Source organism: Schistocerca americana, chromosome 2 (assembly GCF_021461395.2).
Source record: "Schistocerca americana isolate TAMUIC-IGC-003095 chromosome 2, iqSchAmer2.1, whole genome shotgun sequence".
In the NCBI taxonomy this organism is placed as follows: Eukaryota; Metazoa; Arthropoda; class Insecta; order Orthoptera; family Acrididae; genus Schistocerca; species Schistocerca americana.
Window position 1 is genome coordinate 393,600,655 of NC_060120.1, and position 14,183 is coordinate 393,614,837.

The 14,183-nt window shown below is 44.8% G+C and overlaps 1 protein-coding gene across 1 annotated transcript in view; it reads left to right on the plus strand.

Annotated features, from left to right (window-relative positions):
* The first annotated feature begins 735 nt into the window (after window positions 1-735).
* The window catches only part of LOC124593698, a 110,848-nt gene continuing 97,400 nt past the window's right edge, over window positions 736-14,183 (plus strand). Inside the window, exon 1 of the mRNA XM_047132001.1 lies at window positions 736-889. The gene's annotated coding sequence lies outside the window, so the exon portion shown is untranslated. The remainder of the gene's footprint in view (window positions 890-14,183) is intronic.

The following is a 14,183-nucleotide window of genomic DNA, read 5'->3' on the forward strand; positions in this document are numbered from 1 at the left end:
TGTTGCAGGTCCTGCACGGCCTTTCTGGATATAGAAAATGTTCGACTGCTGCCCTGCCCAGCACATTCTCCAGATCTCTCACCAACTGAAAACGTCTGGTCAATGGTGGCCGAGCAACTGGCTCGTCACAATACGCCAGTCACTACTCTTGATGAACTGTGGTATCGTGTTGAAGCTGCATGGGCAGCTGTACCTCTACACGCCATCCAAGCTCTGTTTGACTCAATGCCCAGGCGTATCAAGGCCGTTATTACGGCCAGAGGTGGTTGTTCTGGGTACTGATTTCTCAGGATCTATGCACCTAAATTGCGTGAAAATGTAATCACATGTCAGTTCTAGTATAATATATTTGTCCAATGAATACCCGTTTATCATCTGCATTCCTTCTTGGTGTAGCAATTTTAATGGCCAGTAGTGTATTTTGCGTGTAATGTTTTCGTTATCCAGATCACTTTTATTTACGTTAGCCCATATTGCTTCTCTTCCTTTTTACCTTGTGTTTCAACTAAATTGTAGCGTCTGCTGCGCAGAACGCCCGAAGTGCAAGTGGAGCGTGAAGGAGACGTGCTCGCTGACTCGGGGTCCGCATTAGGAGTGAGGCGTGCTTCGCGCGCGACTCACGACGAGCGGGCGGCCGCATGTCCGTGCAGGCCGCGGCGCGCGCCCGCCAGCAGAGCCGAGTGCCAGGAAGCGGCCAGTGCGCCGAGAGCCAGGCTGCAGCGTGCAGCGCGCCGCGTGTCTGCCGTGCGCTCTGCTCCGGACGCCGTACACCTGCTACCAGAGATGTCGACCCGGCGCCACACCGGCTGGCCACGCCCGCCCACTTCCGGGTCCGAGCGCTGCGCTGGCGCCAACGGGATGTTGCCGCAGCCACTCGGTCCGCACTCAGGTACTCGTGCATTCCAACTACTAGGCAGTTGTCTGCACCGCTTCGTGTCCGTACTAGAGGTATACTCCGTTTCCGTGTAGGATGGGTAATAAAAAAGGAATGGTATATGGCGAGAAATCACAGTGGGTGCTCCGCAGGGTTCGATAATGGGTACATGACTGTTCTTCGTCCCGTCAGCGTTTCTTAATCCTTTCGATAAGTGGCTTTTTAAGATCCTATATTATCGTGAAACCCTCAATTTGCTTCTGTACTTTATTCTATACTAGCTTTCTACCCACGGCTTCGCCTGCATGTTCGTGTGTTACACATACACTGAGGTGACAAAAGTCATGGGTTACTTCCTAATATCGTGTCGGACTTCCTTTTGCCCGGCGTAGTGCAGCAGCACGACCTCGCATGGACTCAACAAGCCGTTGGAAGTGTCCTGCAGAAATACTGAGCCGTACTGCCTCTTTTTTCATTTTATTTATTTTGGATCATCAGTTTTACTGGTTTGATGCGGCCTGCCACAAATTCCTCTCCTGAACCGACCTCTCCACCTCAGAGAAGCATTTGCAACCTTGTCATCAGTTATTTGTTGCATGTACTCCAGTCTCTGTCTTCCTCTAAAGTTTTTCCCTCTAGAATCCCCTCTAGTACGTGGAAGTTATTCCTTGGTGTCTTAACAGGTGCCGTATCATCCTGTCCCCGCATCTTTTCGGTGTTTTCCACACATTCCTTTCCTCTCCGCTTCTGCGCAGAACCTCCTCATTCCTTACCTAATAACTCAACCTGATTTTCAACATTTTTCTGCAGCAACACAAAAAAATGGCTCAAATGGCTCTGAGCACTATGCGACTTAACTTCTGAGGTCATCAGACCCCTAGAACTTAGATCTGCTTAAACCTAACTAACCTAAGGACATCACACACACTCATGCCCGAGGCAGGATTCGAACCTGCGACCGTAGCAGTCGCGCGGTTCCGGACTGGAGCGCCTAGAACCGCTCGGCCACCGCGCCCGGCTGTAACAACACATCTCAAATGCTTGAACTCTCTTCTTTTGCGGTTTGCCCATAGTCCATGTTTCACTCCACACAATGCTGAGTTACAAAAGTACATTCTCAAAAATTTCTTCCTCAAATTATGTCTGATACTTGTAGACCTCTCTATAGCCGTCCATAATTGCGGAAGTGTTGCCAGTCCAGGATTTTGAGCACGATCTGACCTCACGATTACGTTCCATAAATGTTCGATGTGATTGATGTGACCGCGTGAGTGGCACCGCGGTTTGAGGCGCCATGTCACGGACTGCGCGGTCCCTCCCGCCAGAGGTTCGAGTACTCCCTCTGGCATGTGTGTGTGTGTGTTTTGTTCTTAGCATAAGTTAGTTTAAGTAGTGTGTAAGTCTAGGGACCGATGACCTCAGCAGTGAGGTCCCTTAGGAATTCACACTCATTTGAACATTTTGATTCATGTCGGGTGGCCAAATAATTAGCTCGAATTATGCAGAATGTTCTTCAGACCAATCGCTACCAATTATGGCCCGGCAACATGGTGCATTGTCATCCATAAAATTCCAGCGTTGTTTGGAGACATGAAGTCCGTGAATGGCTGCAAACGGTCTCCAAGTAGCCGAACATAACGATTTCCAGTCAATGATCAGTTCAATTGGACCAGAAGGCCCAGACCATTTCATGCATACAAAGCCCACACCATTATGGAGCCACCAAGAATTTGCACAGTGCATTGTTGACAACTTGGGTCCATGGCTTCTTGGGGTCTGCGCCATACTCGAAGCACACCATCACCTCTTACCAACTGAAATCGTGGCTCATCTGATCAGACCACTGTTTTGCGGTTGTCTAGGGTCCAACCGATGTGACCACGAGCCCAGGAGAGGCGCTGCAGGTGACGTCGTGGGGTTAGCAAAGGCACTCGCTTTGTCGTCTACTGCCAAACCCCATTAACGCCAAATTTCACCGCACCGTCCTGACAGATACGTCCGTCGTACGTCCCAGATTGATTTCTGCGGCTGTTCCACGCAATGTTGCTTGTCTACTAGTACTGAAAAATCTACACAAACTCCGCTTCTCCCCGTCGTTAGTTGAAGGCCGTCAGCCACTGCATTGTAATGCCTGGAATTTGGTACTCTTCGGCACACTCTTGACACTGTGGATCTCGGAATATTGAACTCCCTAAGATTTCCGAAAGAATGTCCCATGCGTCCAGTTCCAACTACCATTCCGCATTCAACGTCTGTTAAGTCCCGTCATGCGGCCATAGTCACGACGGTAACCTGTTCACGTGAACCACCTGAGTACAAATGACCGCTCCACCAATGGACTGCCCTCTCGTACCTTATGTACTTAATACAGCCGTCATCTGTATATGTGCATAGCGCTATCCCAAGACTTTTGTCGCCTCAGTTTGTACACAGGATGTCCCAGGAAGAATGTTCAGTACTCATGAAAATGACAAGCACGATCATTCCAAACAAAAACGTCTAGCACGCATGCGCTCTAAAATGCATACTTTAAGAGCCATGAGCATTTCTTCATCTTCGCTGTTGTGAAACAAATCTCTTCTGATATAAGCACTTTGTTTTCCGTATTTTGAGAGGTGGTAGTGAGAACCAAAAAGAGAAAAAATGTCCATTAACATCGGCCTTAAAAGTGAATTCCTTAAGAGCAACGAGCACTTATTCATCTTCAGTACTGTGAAACTTGTCTCTTCTACACAAATGCTCATAGCTGTTAAGGCACGCATTTTAGAACCCATGTTTACTGCTCAATCAATCTTTTCTTGTTTTCTGTATAAGAGACTTGTTTCACATAAAGGAAGATGAAGAAGTGCTCATAGTTCTTGCGGTATGCTGTGCATGCGGCTGCTTTGTGAGATGGGCGATGGCGGCATTTGAATGGTCCACTACCGTACAGTCACACCCTGTGCACTCTGACCGAGCGGTTCTTGGCGCTTCAGTCCGGAACTGCGCGACTGCTACGACCGCCGGTTCGAATCCTGCCTCGGGCATGGATGTGTGTGATGTCCTTAGGTTAGTTAGGTTTAAGTAGCTCTAAGTTCTAGGGGACTGATGACCTCAGAAGTTAAGTCCCATAGTGCTCAGAGCCATTTGAACCATTTGAACCTCACTTAGTCAAAAAATATTAGTTCGCAGAAGAAAGTAATTACACTTATATGTAGAGTTCACACATGTACATGTTGCAGGTACCTATTTAAGAATTGGGAATACATTTGCTCACCGGCGAAATTTGTTGTCAGCACTACATTGCAGTTGAGAGGAACAGCGATACTCACCCACACAATACTAGAAGCAGAAAGGATCTGCATTTCCCTATGGTGAATCTTTGGCACAGAAAGGAGAGGGTACACATATACGAGGTGACTTCAAGAAATAATTTACACATGTCATCACACTCTAAAACCGTCGCGCAACAAGAATGGCACATTGTCAAAAGAGAGTACATGTACTACGTTTCCTGCAGACGCAGTCCTGATGCGGTAAGGGTAACAGAAGCACCACAGTGTCCGTATGAAATGAGCGTGGAAACTGGAAACGTACTCCAAAGCAGGAAGTATGTGGGACAGTACGAATCGTGTAGGTAAAACATCTAAATTGTACACAGATTCACTGTCAAATTCTGGCAGTGTACGGACAAAATGCTACATCTCGTCCAGCCTCATTGAAATCGTGCCAACTATTTGATGAAGGCCACACAGAGGAGAGTGATGGTGATCGGGAAGCAAGGCCATCGACGTCGACCACAGACAACAGTGCCAGGAAATCGAGGTACTGATTCGCAGCAATCGCAGAATTCCCAACGGCGAGGACATTCACACAGCGGCTCCCGAACTGCTCCGTGACCAAGCAGCGGATTTATATCGTTGAGGAATTGAACGACTGATAGAACGTTCCGGCCGTTGTTTACGCAGACTTTATGGCAATGCTGAAAGAAAAAGTGTCATGTATCTGGGCCACTTAAAAGTGCTCTGCAGCATTCAATAAAAGTTACTTAGCCTGCCATGATAATGCGTAACTTTCTTTTTGAACTCCTCTAGTATAAAACGAATTGACAATCTACCCTGACAGACGGCAGAAGTGTTTTTATATGTTTATTAAAGTTGTTTCTCTCTTCTTCTTCTTTTTTTCTAGTGTTAAGTATATTATGCTCGGCCCAAAAATACTCGTCTTCTTCCAAGTGGCCCAGGTAAAGTAAAAGACTGAGACCCCTGATCTACACCTACACCCTGTAAACCACAGTGGGGCCCATGCCGGAGGATATCTCTCTTTGAACCACATGTTTGGGTCTCTTCCCCTTCCATTTGTGAGCGAAAAATGTCAGCGATACGCAAGGGATTGTAGTGTATCCCCTAATTCCTCACTAAAAGCTGGTTCACGAAACATTGAAAGTGGGCTTTCGTGGAACAATTGGCGTCTATCTTCATGTATTTGATGTTCAGGTATTCCAGTACTTCAGTGATGCTCCCCCGTGAGTCAAACAAATCAGTGAAAATTCGTGCTCTGTCAGTGCTATTTGCTTTGCTTCTGGTTCGTTTAGAGTAGCCGTTCAAAATAAGTGTTCTGGTTGGATATCGCACCAAAAGTGACGTCCATTCTTCAATACGGTTCTTAGTGGCGAAAAATCTCAAAGCTGCTGACATTCATCGCCATATTTCCATTGTATACAGAACAAATATTGTGAGTAAAGATTCTGCATGTCAATAGTGTTGTTTGTTTACGCGTGGAAGGTCGAACGTTCATGATAAAGACAGAAGTCTGTAGTCAGCTTGAAACTGGCAGAGAAAAAAAAAATGGTTCAAATGGCTCTGAGCACTATGGGACTTAACATCTGAGGTCATCAGTCACCTAGAACTTAGTACTACTTAAACCTAACTAACCTAAGGACATCACACACATCCATACCCGAGGACACACATCCATGCCCGAGGCAGGATTCGAACCTGCGACCGTAGCGGTCGCGCGGTTCCAGACTGAAGCGCCTAGAATCTCTCGGCCACACCTGGCAGAGAAAATTGTCTAAAATGTTCGTGAAAATCGATGTTGTCTCAACTGTCGAAAAACTTTCCACGGACTTCTCTAAGTGTTTGGCATGAGGTCGTGAGCGAACGATTAGAGTACCACAGGCTCCGCGCTCGCCGGGCAGCCTGTAAACTCTGGTTGCGGAATTCTGTGCAGAGCGAAATTCAGAACCCGGTAAAATATACGATAAATTCATAAATCTGAAAGATGATTATCTAAGAAAGTAATAAAAAGACGTGTTCCTAAAAATTTTCTAATAATTTCAATTTAATGACTGCAGAATTTTATTTATAGGAAAACTGAGATTACTTTCAGAATAACTCTCGTATTTCAAAACCAATTACAAATTGTGCCTGGATTCAGCTTTTAGTTAATCGATAGAGTTGCTTCCTTGTTGATTGTTTTATATTACCTTTCGTGTTTGATTTGGTGACTCAGTGACTTAGGTTCTAGATCCAAAAGTCCAGCGTTCAATCGCCAGTCAGTCGTGGGACTTCTTCTGGCACTCTGGCAATGATTTGTTAGTGGCTTGCACCGTGACTTCGAATCCAATTTAAACTGTACGACCTCCGGCTACTGACTCGTTAAGTCAGTTTAAAAGTCGGAACAATGCAATGCCATATCACCTCCAACATGGCCATGCTTATTAAAGCTCTGCGGTTTTCAAACTTACCTTCATGCTCAGGACACCTTAACTTGGTGTTAATTTTGTAATAAACCAGAAGATTATCGAAATAACACGTTTAATGTGTCTCGAAAGATGAATCGTCAATACGTGCTAGCTCGGGACACAGAACATACACATGAGATTATGGAACAAACTAATCGTTCACCTAAAGTTAAGTCTTTTGCACCATTTTCTCTCCAAAATATGGACTATTTTTGTTTGTCGAGAAAACTATGACTGTGTTCGTGTAGTGGGACATGCATAACAATGGCTCAGACCACAATTACAGCAAGACACTGGATACTTTATTTTGCAACAAGACGGCGCTCCACCACACTTTCTTTCAGGTATTCGTGATTACCTCAATGCTAAACTGTCTCAGCTGAACTGATTTGACTTGCTTCTCACAATGACTCTTCGGCAAGACCTTGACTGTTGTATTAACGTTTTCTGTTTCATGAAGGTCGCCGATGTTGTAATGTCTGTTAAAAACTTTGAAAGATGCTCTATCCACTAACACGTGTCTATTTTTCGCATATCTATCAGGTTTCATGCAGTCATCTTGTGAAACTCTGCAAGTACTTATGAATAACCCTGCACAAAACTCTTGTCCGTTGGATTCTTGAGTATTATTATTCGTCTCCATCCTCATCAGCTTGACTGAACGAAAAGATGGAACCATTAACAACAAGAAGGCAGAATAACGAGTAAACTACAGCGGAAGGCGCTACACAAAATACATCGTCATCACTCTTGTATTTCAAATTCTGAAAGCACACTTCCGCTAATAGTGTATACACATATTATTTCACTCCCGCAGCCATCACGTAACGACCACGATGGTAAAATGAGAGAGATTTGACTTCTACAGAATCTCACGATAAGTGGCTCTTAGCCCTTACCTTCCATCAGTAGAATATGGAGGAGGAAAAACGGCGCTGGTAGTCTATGTAGCCATGACCACACGGTATATAGTGGTTTTCGGAATAACGATGAAGATGTAGTACGATGGTACACAGCTATAAATTAAGAAAGCATTTATAACCTTCCGTGTCGAGAAAACTATGACTGTGTTCGTGTAGTGGGACATGCATAACAATGGCTCAGACCACAATTACAGTAAGCCTTCATAAACACGTAAGTTCAAGAACCCATTTAGTCTCATTTTCAAGAATTAACTGCGGAATCCTCCGCGCGTGCTATTTATTTTTACACTCGCTAATTTTGAACTGCGATCTTCCCTCTCTCCACCATTAAAATTAGTCTCTGTCCTAGGAGCTACGAATTTCAGAGATGAAGCGTTGTGTCTTGCTCACAATCGCTTAAAGTCAAATTACGAGGGAACGAACAAGTGAACAAGAGACCAGACTAAAATAATGTGTGTGGCTACTGATGAGTTTGCAGCACTGTACAATAAGCAGATGAGAATCATATGTACTAGATGGTTCGCCGTGAATGTGGGGGCGCAGTGCCTTTCATCGGTTCAAACGCCAGTTGGTACTGCGTTGGAGAATGACGGCAAAGTTGTCATAGACGGAATTCTACATTAAGTAGCACTGCTCCCCATATGTTTCTGGCTCAGTGGTGCCACTAAACGGAGTAGTTGGTAATAATAGAAACGTACTGAGACAAGAACGGTCATCCAGGAACGAATTAAGTGATGGGACACCCGACAGGTTTTAACAACCGACTGGCCAGGCGCCGGCCGGTGTGGCCGAGCGGTTCTAGGCGCTACAGTCTGGAACCGCGCGATCGCTGCGGTGGCAGGTTCGAATCCTGCCTCGGGCATGGATGTGTGTGATGTCCTTAGGTTAGTTAGGTTTAAGTAGTTCTAAGTTCTAGGGGACTGATGACCTCAGAAGTTAAGTCCCATAGTGCTCAGAGCCATTTGAACTGGCCAGACGACTGTTTTTTCAGTTGACTGAAACTATCGAAAAAAATAGTCTCTGCGCCCATGTCAGCTATACACTGAGGCGACAAAAGGTATTGGATACCGATATGCACTACAGATGACGGTAGCATCGCGTATACAGCGTATAAAAAGGCAGTGCATTGGCAGACCTGTCATTTGTGCTCTGGTGATTCACGTGAACAAGTTCCCGACGTGATTATGGCAGCATAACGGGAATTTTTGAATGTTGGGCTCCATAAGGTTCCCTTTCTGTGCAGCGACCGTGGAATATAAAATTATAAAGAATGTAGCACCCAGTAGCGGAAACATAATTTATTTATCTTGTTGCAAATCGATTTCGACCGATGTCAGTCATCATCGGTGCATTTTTCTAACCGATACGATAGAAATCTGCCAAGGACAGTATTTCTACTTATGACATGTATCGGTTACAAAAATGCACCAATGATGACTGATATCAGTAGAAATCGATTTGCGACAAGATAAATAAATTATGTTTCCGCGACTGGTTGCTACATTCTTTATAATTTTATGACGGGAAGTAACAGACTTTGAACGCGGAACGGTAGTTGGAGCTAGACGCATGGGACATTCCATTTCGGAAATCGTTGGGGAAGTCTTTATTCCGAGATCCACAGTAACAATAGTGTGGTAGAATATCATATTTCGGGCATTACCTCTCACCAAGGACAACGCAGTGCCCGACGGGCTTCTCTTAACGAACGAGAGCAGCTGCATTTGCGCAGAATCGTCAGTGCTAACAGACAAGTATCACTGCGTGAAGAAACCGCAGAAATCAATGTGCGACGTACGACAAACGTATCCGTTATGACACTGCGGTGAAATTTGGCGTTAATGGGCTATGGCAGCAGACTACTCACGCCTTTGCTAGCAGCACATCGTCTGCACCGCCTCTGCTGGCTCGTGACCATAACGGTTGGACGCTAGACGACTGGAAAACCATGGCTGGTCAGATGAGCTCCGGTTTCAGATGTTAAGAGTTAATGGTAGGATTCTAGTGTGGCACAGACCCACGAAGCCATGGACCCAAGCTGTCAACAAGGCACTCTGCAGGCTGTTAGTGGTTCGCTAACGGCGTGGGCTGTGTTTAAATGGAACGGACTGGGCTCTCTGGTCCAACTGAACCTATCACTGACTGGAAATGGTTATTTTCGGCTACTTGAAGACCATTTGCAGCCATTCCTTTACTTCACGTTCCCAGACAATGATGGAACTTTTATGGATGACAATGCGCCATGTCGCCGACCCACAGTTGTTCGCGATTGGTTTGAAGAACATTCTGGACAATTCGAGCGAATGATTTGGCCTTCCAGGCCGTCCGATATGAATCTCATCGAACATTCATTGGACATAAGCGAGAGGTCGGTTCATGCACAAAATCATGCACCGGCAACACTTTCGCAGTTACGGACGGCTATGGACGCAGGCAGCTTGGCTCAATATTTCTGCAGGGGCCACGTCGAGATGCTGCTCTAAGCCGGGAAACAGGATGTCTGACATGTTAGGAGAGACCCCATGACTCTTGCAACTCAATGTATGAATGTTATCACTCACTCTTGAGATCTGAGTGGTTTCACTTAGTGTGAAACAACCGACTAACACAAGTCTCCGACGGTTATGTCAGTTACTTGAATGTTTTCTCTCAGCCTGCGAGTTTGAGCATTTCACTTACGCACTTGTTCACCCTTTTCGGTTATGCATGTACCGTATCTAGGCTTGCCAACCTTTTTAGACACAAATAACATATCTTATTTTACAGAAAGGTAAGAAAGCTACATTTCTAAAATGAAATATTTTCAAAATTTATGTAATTATTTACTTAAAAAAGAATTTTTCGTACTTCTGGCATTGAATTAAATTTTTGGTAGGTTTAAAACGTTTAATAACTGATGCTACACTGTAAATTTATGTTTAAATAAATGAGCAATTGCTTTTTTATTTCAACTTATTGAGGCTCTGTCTGTCTCTCTCTTCCCGCTTGTATGCAGTTATCACCGACAATTCTCATTCAGAAAATACTGAAGTGACGTAAACGGAAAGCATATAGGACATAATATTTTTTAGTTGTTTGGTGATTTAATCACTCACTTTTTAAGTATTTGTATTATCGCGAAATAGGGGAGATAGTGTCACAGACATGATACGTGAATTGGAGTGACAATCATTAAAACAAAGGCGTTTTTCGTTGCGACGGGATCTTCTCATGAAATTTCAATCACCAGTTTTCTCCTCCGATTGCGAAAACATTCTGTTGGCTCCCATCTACATAGGGAGAAATGATCATCAATAAGAAAAATCAGGGCTCGATCAGAAAAATTTAAGTGCTCGTTTTTCCCGCGTGCCGTTCTAAAGTGGAACGGTAGAGAGACAGCTTCTAGGTTGTTCATTGAACCCTCTGCCAGGCACTTAATTGTGAATAGCAGAGTATGACGTAGATGTAGATGTAGATACGAATCATCCCTGCAGTTATTGAATACTCCACATCACACTAAATTAATCTTGAGAATCTCTTTTTATGCAGTCTTATAATTTATCCCAATCCCATGCCATTGTGAGAGTTTCGGCGTTTTGATGTAGACATAAAGTTCACTGTTGTGTAAACACGCTATTCACTAAATTAAACGTAATGGCTATTTATTGGCACAAAATACAAAGCAAATATCGGAAAGACAATAACAGTGACGACATTGGCAACAGAATGCAGCCAGCAATAACGATTTAACAACACAAAAACGATCGATTGTTTCGAATCGGAACTGAAGGCGGCAGGGGTCAGGCGAGTCCAATTGTCGCTCCCAGGAGTCCATATGGGTGCGAAATTGCTGACCGACTGTTTTCAGTGTTGGCTAGAGACATATAAGGGTGCTGTAACACATGCTTGAGGTATTCACGAAGTTGCTTTCACTACAGCCTGTTAAGAGCGATGTGTTGAGTCATATAGGCCCGTAACCCCTCGCTTGGCTGCAGCTTCCGCGCGCGACTCCTTTCCGGAGTTGGTCCTTTGTGCTGAGCATCGCGCGCCACGTCATTCCCGTTTCATGGAAAGTCGCAAATGCGTGCAGCAGCGGAAAGGCGTTGTGCTCTCTTGTGACGTTCTCGTCGTAAACTTGGGATACTCGCAATGGCACCTCATTGTTCGTAGGCTAAGGCGCTGTCTGGTGATGAGATTCGTCTTTTCTGACCACGTTGTCGACGTTTTACCAAACCGTCATTCTTCTTCCTTTTTGATATGGACAGTCTTCCGCCCATCATTATTGATAACAGTTGAGTTCGCCCTGGGCACTTCAGTGGCTGTGCTGCTATTCAGGTGGCGTGCCGCTTTGCACATATCGTAGGTAGCGCATCTCGTAACTGGTTCTCACTTCATTCAGGACGTGGACAGTAGCTGTCATTCAGCAAATCTGTCAAGTTGCCAAAATAAACTGCTATGTAATTAACTTACTGACATTTTCATTACACTAGTAGTATTCATTGCCTCGTAACGGTCGGCCTGCTCTAGTCATACGTTTATATCCGACGTGGTGCAATACCCGCCTTCTTGTTAGCAACTACGGAACGAAGTGGCGCAGTGCTCAGCACACTGGACTAGTATTCGAGAGGACACCGGCTCAAATCCCCGGCCTGTAGTCCAGATTCAGGTTTTCTGTGATTTCCATGAACTTCTTAAAGCGGATTTCGGGACGCTTCCTCTGAAATTCCTCCTCCATCTTAACCAGTCCGAGCTTATAATTGATGTATAATGGCCACGCCATCGACGATATTTTAAATCTTAATCTCTTTTCCCTCTTACCAGCAAATAGAAACCGACCGACTTCCCACCCCAACCATTTTTTTTTTAAAGATTGGAGCCTCTTTCGCTCCATTTCTATGGCAGACATCACGGTCACATCTTTGAAGGAATTAGTTACTTTCAATGACTGACAGGATGTCGGACGGCAACGTTATCCACACGTATGGATGCGTACACTCTTAAATACGGTCCAGCTAGGAAATAGTTGACAGAAAGGCCCTGAAAGACAGTGGTTCAGGCGGGGGGGGTGGGGGGGGGGGGGTGGAGGGGGGACGTACACTGTAAGCCATGAGAGAAAAATCTCTGAGAAAGTGTGGATGGCTATTAGGGCCGCTCGCGGATAATGCTTGCTAGTTGTGCTGTTTCATACATGAGAGCAAGGAATTGCTAGTAAATGCTTGGCTACACTTGCTGTTGGGCGTCCACCATCTCCCATGGTATATGGTAAATATTTATTTATCGTCAAACTAGTTTCGCGGCGTAAGAGCCACATCTTCGGCGATACATATTTATTTCATAATTTATTTCAAGCGATAACGAGTAGATGACCCAACATTCTTTGTCCAGTTGTGATAAAAAAAATCTCCTCTAGATTAGCTGCAACGGTCTCACTCCTGTAACGTGTCAGTATCGTCATCAGAGAGATCAGTTTGAATATTAAATCGGCCTCATTGTAGATGGTCACGTGTGGTTTTTGGCTCCCCTGTTGCAGCTGGGCGCTAGGCTGTATGAGGAGTGTAACTGGCACAGCCAACGAGATTTGCTATTGTACAGGATATCACCCACATCGTGCTTTCTGCTTGTTGTCTGGCGTGAGCTTTCCATACCGTGTTACGTTCTATTACGAACAAATATTTCCGGCAAGTACGTACGTGTCTGCCCTGTGGTTGTGATCGTAAATTCCCAGATTCAAAATGAGGGGGTTATTCGAATGTCTTGTGATCTTAGACAGTCGTGTGCGTGAGTTTCTTGAAAATTTTTACGAGGGGCTCAAGCCATAATTCACAGTGCATGCTCGTATGCTTGTGTATTGTGAGCATTGGTTATGATTCGTAGAACATTGTTCAGTATGTCCGTCAGGCGCCACAGATGTGTTGGAGCAGTGATTTTCAGATTAGAGCTCTCTGCACTTTATCGTTTTATGATAGGTTCGTATTGATAATAGTCTTGTGGCCCTTTATGATTTTTTCCAGGAAGGAATTGTGTCCGTCCTATAGTTCAATCAAGTCGCGGCATGATTCCACGCACGAGTCTTTTAGTTCGGGAGTCAAGGGGTGCGGGACAAACGTTGCACATACTTATCTCCTCTTCAAAACATTCTGCAGAAAGTGACGAACACTTAATTTATCGATGTTGCTCCATTGCGATTCGTGATACAACAACGTTGAGAAACTATGGCCGCACGCTCCCTACTTAATACTGCCTCCTCGCAACTGATTGGTCTAATGCACATGTATTGCTTACAGTTGTTAGTTCAAGATGCGACCTTAGTTACTGCGATGACGTCACTTATATTCCATAGAAGTCAATCTCGGCTCGGAATTTTTTGTATGGACACCGTACCCCACTCGTGCTTCGCATGCTCTGTCCTTCAAAACTACGACGTTATTGTGATAATTTGTATCCACAGGTCTCCACTCGTTTCATTCGTGCTCGTAATTTAAATTTATTTAATGTTGAATAATTTCCTGTTTATGTAAAGATTCACTGCCCCACTTTGTATATACAAGAAGACATATGTTAATTAGTAAAGCCATTCTTGCAGTAACATGTTTTCCTCTTTAACATCTCAGCGACATCCAATACATCATTACACCACCATCACTAGGTGAGTACCCGGCGTTGCACCGGTATGCATCTGTTC